The following is an 8,557-nucleotide window of genomic DNA, read 5'->3' as shown; positions in this document are numbered from 1 at the left end:
CCCGAGGCTATGGAGAACGGCGGAAGTAGTGACTATACTCAAAAGCAAGGAGAAACCAAGAGAAGACCCGAAATCATTCAGACCGGTCAGCCTTCTTCCAGTGCTGGGCAAGGCACTCGAACATCTGGTTTGCGAGAGACTAAGGGACGAGATCTCAGACAACCTTGCACCAAACCAACATGGATTTACTAAGAACAAGTCAACGTTAACAGCAATTATGGAAGTAAAAAACTGGACAGACAGCAGACAGGAAAAACACGTATTGGGGGTGTTCCTAGACATTAGCGGAGCATTCGACAATGTTAGATGGGCACCACTCATTGAGGATATGACAAACCTCGGAGCAACCTTAGCAACGATAAACATGACAAAGAGTTACCTAGTCGACAGGGTGGCTAAGATAACATCTAACCAAACAGAAGTAGAGACCAAGCTAACAAAGGGATGTCCACAGGGATCGGGTTTTGGACCCTCTCTGTGGAACATAGCAGTCAACCAAATTCTAAACACAGATAAGGAAGACACACACAGAGTAGCTTACGCAGATTATATCAGGAAATACAAGAAAGGAGCTGTATAGCAAAACAGAAGAGTACCTAAAAGATCTAATGGATTGGTCTAGCAGATATGGTCTTCAATTTTCCCCAACAAAATCTATGGCGATGGCACTGAAGGGAGGACTTCAACCAGGGCACCACATAACGTTTGGAGATGCGAGAATCAAGACAGTTGAAAGAACCAAATACTTAGGAATAACTATAGATGGAGACTTTAAGTTTAAGTCACAGATACAGAATATAGTAAAGAAACAAACAGCAGAATTTAGCAGAGTAAGAAGTATGACAGGAAGGGATTGGGGAGCTGACTACAATTCGGCTCTTCTCCTTTACAAGGTCATCTACATTCCTAGAGTCACATACGCGGCTTTAGATGTTTGACAAGGTCCGACCAGATCATATTGATTCGATCATTTCTGTCGAAATACCAGATCCAGAAACAAATCCTGAGCTGCATTCTGTTGTGACCACGAAAATGATACATGGCCCTTGCGGAGCTCAGAATCCTGGGTCACCGTGCATGCAAAACGGAAACTGCATTATGCGTTTTCCGCGTCTGTTTGTGGCTGACAAAACCAGTGGAATCGATGGATATCCATTGTATTGGAGTCGTTCTCCAGATGACAACGGCAGATCAATCATAATGAAAGTCAAGGGAAAAGATGTCGTTGTCGATAATCGCTGAATCGTTCCATATTGTCCACTTTTGTCGAAAACGTTCTCAAATCACTGCAATGTTGAGTATTGCAACTCCATAAAATCTATCAAATATGTTTGCAAATATGTGAACAAAGGGAGTGGCATGGCTGTGTTTGGCATTGCTGATCTAAATGCAAACGATGAGGTGATGAAATTTCAACTTGGACGTTACGTGAGTAGTGAGTTGTAATGAGGCAATTTGACGGCTGTTTTCATTTACAATTCATGAACGTCACCCGACTGTCGTACATTTGGCAATTCACTTAGAGAACGGCCAGCGTGTATACTTTACGGAAGCGAACGCAGCGCAAAGAGCAGAGCACCCACCAGCGACGACATTGACAAATTTTTTTTTGACATGCGAAAGCGATTCGTTCGCGAGGACTTTGCTATATTCGGAAATGCCACGCTATTATACATGGAATGCTGCATCAAAGAAGTTTCAACGCAGGAAGAAAGGTGATGCTGTTGCTGGCTTCGCAGATGTCTATTCGACCGATTCCCTCGGACGAATATATACAGTTCATCCACACCAAGACGAATGCTTCTATCTTCGCTTACTTTTGGTGAACGTTAGGGGCCCGACATCCTTCAATTCTCTGCGTACTGTCGATGGTGTACTGTGCACAACTTTTCGGGAAGCTTGCCAATGTTTGAATTTGCTCGAAAACGATTCACATTGGGACTATGCAACCGTCTCCCGGTTGACCTGTTCCACAAGCACACTTAATTCGGTGACTAGTGAGACAAGGGTTACTGGACCTATTAGACCCAGTAAATTTTACAATTGCTCGGTATTGGAGGAACAGAGAGCAAAAGAAAGAGAGAACAACCTTAGGGGCATAGAAATCGCAAATAGGAAAATAGCAGTTACAAGTAAAACCAAGGCAAAGGAACAGAAAGGCTTTTTCAGAGGCTATAACACGGACACACACAAGATGAGCCTCAGAGGGAACAGCAAGGAAAAAGCCATAAGAAACTGGGAGATGTGACAAGAGAAAAGAAAAATCGAAAAGGGCCTTTTCGCAACTATGGATGAAAAAGGCTACGGATACAACCACAATTGCTTTGAAGGATGGGCAAGAGAAAAACCAAAGGAGATAATTAAAACAATTTGCATCCCTATAAGCACAAGGCAGAAGGGCAACAAAAGGCCTGAGAGCAGAGCATCAACGAATCTACCACCATATACTGAAGAAGGAAACAATTACAGTGATGGCAAAGAACAAAAAGAGTACCAAAGGATCTATCCCAGGTGTCCGTCACCGGATAGTGAAGATAAGGTAAAGAAGCTTAACAACTGGATAGAATACAAAGAAGACGGTGAAGAGTATTCAGTAGATAGCCCGACCTATCATCAAGTAATCAGTTTGTCAGCACGTACATCACCAGCAATGGGAACAATATTTGATGGATATGATGAGGAAGATTCATACATGGACTCGGATGAGATTAACCTGGCTTCATCTCACTCGGAATATGATGGAGATTGGGACTCAACAGATGAAAATGACAACAGCGAAATGTGCACGGACGAAGCGATGGAGGCCATGAGGCTTACAAGGCCTTTCAACCTAGGAGTGCCTTTTGGGAGAAGGTGCCCTAAAGTAGAATCAACATTAACGAAACAACAAGAAAAGAAGAATACTCTTAGATTAATGGAGGTGCTAACAGTGCCACAGGAGATAGTAAGGACCATATGGAAACGGAGCCAACGCCTAGCAAAAAAGGAGAAGAAACTTCTCAGAATCTCAATGACAAAAGGAACCACGAGTCATTGCCGTATGATGATGAGCAAAGAACACCAGCACATCCTACCAAGCTAAGAAAGGAACAATCAATATCACCAGGAACTCCGAAAAGTGACTTGGAGAGGGCAAGTGTTTACCAAAGGAAAGCAAGGGAGTTAACAGTGTACTTTGAAAAGTTCAAGACGACAACCAAGAAGCTAAACGCAACCAATAATTTGGAATTAGACAAAGGAGTTGAACTCCTAAATGATCTAGTTACCGAACTATGCTTGGAGAATATCCACTATGTAGGAAGATATACTGAATTAAAAAGAATGTATGATGAACTTGAGGACAACAAAAAGAGGGTAGGGTTTGCATCACCTATACCACAGCTGTTAGCTAGGAGAAACATAATAGCAGAAGAAAACATGACAACAGACACTGAAACGGAGGCAACTAAAAAGAAAAGGAAGCCGAAAAAAAAGAAAAAGAGAACCACAGAAGCTACAGAACAAGTAGAAGGCTCTACTTCAGTAACGAGACCCCAAGCCCAAACGGACACAGATTCTGTCACTTCGGGCACAGAAAAATCCGTAACAAAGGCTAACACATCTAGCAACAGGGGAAATAAAGAAAAAGAAAAAGAAATATTAAATAAGTGCAGAGAACAGACTGCTCCAGTTAAATTTATAGTCAATACAGGAGATAAAACGACTGAAGAGACAAAGAAGTTACTATGGACGTAAGTAGTCTCGAAGAATAAAGCTCCAAAAATTAAAGACTCTGTAGTACTCAGCGGAGGTGACCTTATGATTACCCCAGCAGATGAGAAAACCAGATCGGCCATAAAATCACAGGCGAAAGAAGGATTCGGAATCCAAAAAACAGGGGCTTTTCTGCCAAAGGTAATAATCTACAATGTGGATAAGGATATAAGACCAGATGAACTGGCAAAAACAATCATCGATCAAAATCCAGAGCTTGGACTCGAATTGTCCGACAAGGAGAAGATACAACCAAGATTCAAAAGGGGTCTAAGGGATAGGGACATTGTTCACTGGGTCTGTGAAGTCAGACCAGAAATATTCAAAAAGATTACCAATAGAAGTGTGTACATTGGCTACTCGGTATGCAAGGTAAAGGAATTCTTGGACATAGAGAACAGCACCCACAGAAGGATTGCAAATCATCACAGGTCTCTTACCCTTAGATATCCAGATACTTTGGGAAGGGACAAGACAAGAAACGAAGAGGGGTACAATAACTATTGAGGACCAGGAAGAGCTAAGGAGCAACCTGCTAAGCATATGGCAAATAAGATGGGACCAATCCACAAAGGGCAGATGGACATACAGAATATTTCCCGATATCAGGTTTAGACTAAAAATCCCAATTGAACTGGATCACTATGTCACTCAGTACCTCACGGGGCATGGTAACTTTGCTGCCAAGCTACACTCGCTGAACCTTAAAGATTCACCGAAGTGTAGTTGTAGTGAGGGTATTGACGACCTGGAGCACGCAATATACAAGTGCTTAAGATGGAATGAACAAAGAACACGGCTCGTACGGATACTTATGGAGGAAGGCTTCGCATCAGTTCCACGGGAGAGGGGAGCCCCACTGCACGTCGGATCGGCTTGTCGCTCCGAATGTAGTGCCCCTCAAGGTTGAGGAGCCTACCTCGGCTGAAACGCGATGGTTGTGGGACCAGCGCTAGATAGTAACTAAATCACTGAACCTTAGTGAGAGGACGGAACCCTAAGGCGAAAGCTGACCGGTAATCAGAAAGGTACGGGGTAACCTGGTGCTGATGGTCCCTATGACGACCCGGGTGCCGCAACAGCGTCACCTGAACCTCTATTGCTCGTAATCAGCTCTTCTGAGCTACCACACGGTCTCTAGTTGTATGGCGCCTGCCGCAAAACCAGAGGAGTATTGTCCCTATCTACTATTAGTAGCAGAAGCTTAACAAAGAAGCAAAAAGAAAAGGAAATACTTGACAAATGCCGGAACAAGCGGCACCCGTCAAGTTTGTGGTTGCAACTGCAAACAGACAGTTGAAGAAACAAAGAAATTGTTATGGACACAGGTAGTATCAAAGAACAAAACACCAAAAATAAAGGAGGTAGTCACGCTAAAAGGAGGTGATTTGTTAATCACACCAGCAGATGACAATACACGTAACGTTATCGAATCCATCGCCAACGAAGGATTCGTTATAACAAAAACTGGTGCGAGGCTACCAAAGATCCTCATCTACGATGTGGATATGGACATTCTACCCACCGAACTCGTCAAGAAAATAGCCGAACAGAATACGGATCTGGGTCTAACGATTGATGACCTGAGGCAGATTCAACCTGGGTTCAAGGTAGGACCCAAGGACAAAGAACAAGTTAACTGGGTCTGTGAAGCAAGACCAGAAGCATTCCGAAAAATTTGCAACAGGAGAATCTATTTAGGATTCTCGGTCTGTAAAGTGGTCGAGTATCTCAATCTCACCATTTGCAACAAATTTCAGAAGTTTGGCCACGTAGAGGCCAAATGCAGAGAAAAGGAATTCACATGCTCGTTTTGCGCCGGAAAATCCGTTGTTGGATGTACTCGGTTGAGTGGCAGAAGCTTGGTTTACCACATGCGCACATTCTGCGGCGATAGTGGTTTTTAATCCATCACTAACAGTGCTAGCTAGAGACGACCTCACGTGTGACAACTTCGCAGTAGCCACAGTAAGCACAACAGAAGGAAGTGAAATAAGCTTAATTTCAGCATATTTCAAGTACAGAGATCCGACAGCAAGGCTGATCAACACCCTAAGGAGAATCAAACGAGCTTGTGGGAATAAAACTCTCATAGCAGCTGATATAAATGCCTTTTCGACCGATTGGTTTAGCAGGAGAACTGACCACAGAGGCATCCTGGTTAAAAGTTTCATACAGGAAGAGCAATTACAACTAGCTAATAGAGTCAGCCCATTATTCACGTTCTCTGGACCAAGTGGCGAGAATAATATTGATATCACACTCACCACAATGGATCTCTCCACCGAGATAAATGACTGGGACACAAAGATGGTTTGAGTTGATGCGTCCATTCTTTCTACTTGCTGAGCCGTGGTGCTACGAGTTGATTCTTTTTCTTTGGAGTCGCTGAAGTTGACAGTGATCAAGTGTTCCCTCCAATTGTGATTCGTTGCCGAATTTGCATCCGTGAATTCTTTGAAGTTGATATTTTTTAATAAAATAAAATAAAATAAATTGTTCGACTAAAGAATTCTTATTTAAAAGAATCTTACCGACTGCGCCAAATTTGTAACGTGCCATGTACAAGCAATAGAATGATGTAGTATCGAATGGTTTGTTTGTAAAAAAATGAAAACTGTTGAATTATTTCTAAGTGTTTTATTTCGGCAAAAATATTCTAAGTCCAAATAATTAAATAAATTAAATTATGAAAAATATTTTAAAAGTATTATAAAAGTCCAAATGATAAAATTATTGAACTGGGTGCCTGCACCTCGTCAACCCGCCGCACGTGAAGATATACAGATAGCACCACAAATAACTGTTCCGGATATACCGGCTGGTGGTTCAAACATGTTATCTGATGACGATATTTGTATGCTTGCAATGGATGCATATGAAATGCTAGACGCTAATACAGGTTAGTTTAATATACATTAAATATATTTTATCACTCGCGACATTTTCGACAACACATTTTTAGATATTAATTAGGTTTATTATTTATTAAAGATTCTTACACTACAACCGATAACGGAAAACGTGCTTCTTCCGCAAACACTACGTCTGCTATCAAAGCTAAAAAAGCACGTTTACTTCTTGTACAGTCTCCCGGCTTTATCGAAATTTCGTCTTCTGCAAATAGAAAAGTCATATGGTATTATGCAAAAAATATCAAAAATATTCAAAACTATATTGAATTTTTTAATTCGATTAAATCTGAATTAGTCGAGTTACTAAAATCACAAGTGTCTAAACATCCAATCAAGTTTAATTTAAAGCTGAAAGCTACATACAATATTCCGAATGTTGATAATTCAACAGAGAACCATTCATTTAAGACCTCAGCTAGACCAATTTTTTCCGAAACTGTTGTAGGGAAATTGTTGAAGAAGGCATTATAAAATTAATGGCTGAGCAAGACGAATATTCCAGCAAGGGAAGTGGTTATACGCTACAGTGTATTGACGGATTATTATTAGGTGTTTATCAATATACACCTATGAGTGGTTCGTCTTATATTCCGTTACCAGATTTCATTGAAAGGAAAAAAGCTGTAATCAACCCGCAAAAACTGAAATAAAAGTGCAAAAAGTGTAATAAAATAAGGCACAAAAAGAATTAAAATGTCTCTACCATTATGGATTTATCAAATACTTAAATAGTTTAAAAAATATTTCATTATTACAAGTATATTAGAATTTATTAAACAGATTAAATAAAACGAAATTTCAGGTATCAGATATTAAATTTAACGTGTCATAATAATAATTAAATCAAAACTTTACTATGTAATTAGAAAAATTACAGCTAGAGCAAATAATATTTGAGGTAGACATAAATACTTAAAATAAAAAATAAAATCTGTTAATTAAGAAGCAACACTTAATCTGATGTGATATTTTTTAATTTATGAAATATGTAAATAAAATATTATACAGAAATTAAAATTAAATAAATTAAAATTAATTTTCATGCACTCACAACTTTAATTGATTAGTATTCAAACCATACAAATATAATTTAAATAGATAAAATACTACAATTATTTGCTATCATGAAATACTTCATATTTATTATCATTTTGAAAACAGATATATATATATATATATATATATTGTATTTAATAAAATATTAATACTTATCTGGAATTCTTAATACTAATTATTATTTTTTAAGTAGTCATAAAGGTCAGCTATTAATCTTCTATTATAAAATACTTTTCTAAAACAAAATCTTTGTATAAAAAATATATATAACTAGTTATTATTATAAATTATATAATATAATATAATATATTATAATTTATTATTTTATTTTATTATAATGATACATTTACACATACAACTTGTTTTATAAACAAATTGACATTCAAATATTGATTTTGTACTTAGTTGTCAGGGAAGATTTCAATAATATCAGTATGATATGATGTATTTGACTTCAAGAAATTGTTGGAAAATAAAACAATTCATGACGATCATGGAAGCATTGGAAGCAATGATTTATTAGAATCTATCTAATGCTATTATACTATCAATATTTTTCATGTTTTTATACAAGAAAAAAAATGATATTCTACACATCATATATTGCCATTTGAATTGGTTTTAATACAATAAAATATAGAAAAAAAATTAAAAGTAAATAAATTGTTTGAGCCAATTGTATATATTATTATTAACATATACAGTAGCTATAAACAAAATAGGGTTGCTTAATGCTTATATTTTTATAATTTTTATAACTAGGTAATACAAAAGTATAAATTTATAAATAATGAATTTAAAATCAGAACAATTTGTAAGGTGGCTGCAGTTTG

General features: G+C 38.2%; 1 pseudogene; it reads left to right on the top strand.

The window, feature by feature from the left end:
* The first annotated feature begins 1,657 nt into the window (after positions 1–1,657).
* Positions 1,658–6,245, top strand: LOC126555732 (uncharacterized; annotated as a pseudogene).
* The last annotated feature ends 2,312 nt before the right edge of the window (positions 6,246–8,557 follow it).

The sequence above is a fragment of the Aphis gossypii genome, unplaced genomic scaffold (genome assembly GCF_020184175.1).
Source record: "Aphis gossypii isolate Hap1 unplaced genomic scaffold, ASM2018417v2 Contig01042, whole genome shotgun sequence".
Taxonomy (NCBI): domain Eukaryota; kingdom Metazoa; phylum Arthropoda; class Insecta; order Hemiptera; family Aphididae; genus Aphis; species Aphis gossypii.
The sequence above is the reverse complement of the archived record's forward strand: the minus strand, read 5'-3'. Positions and strand labels throughout refer to the sequence as shown.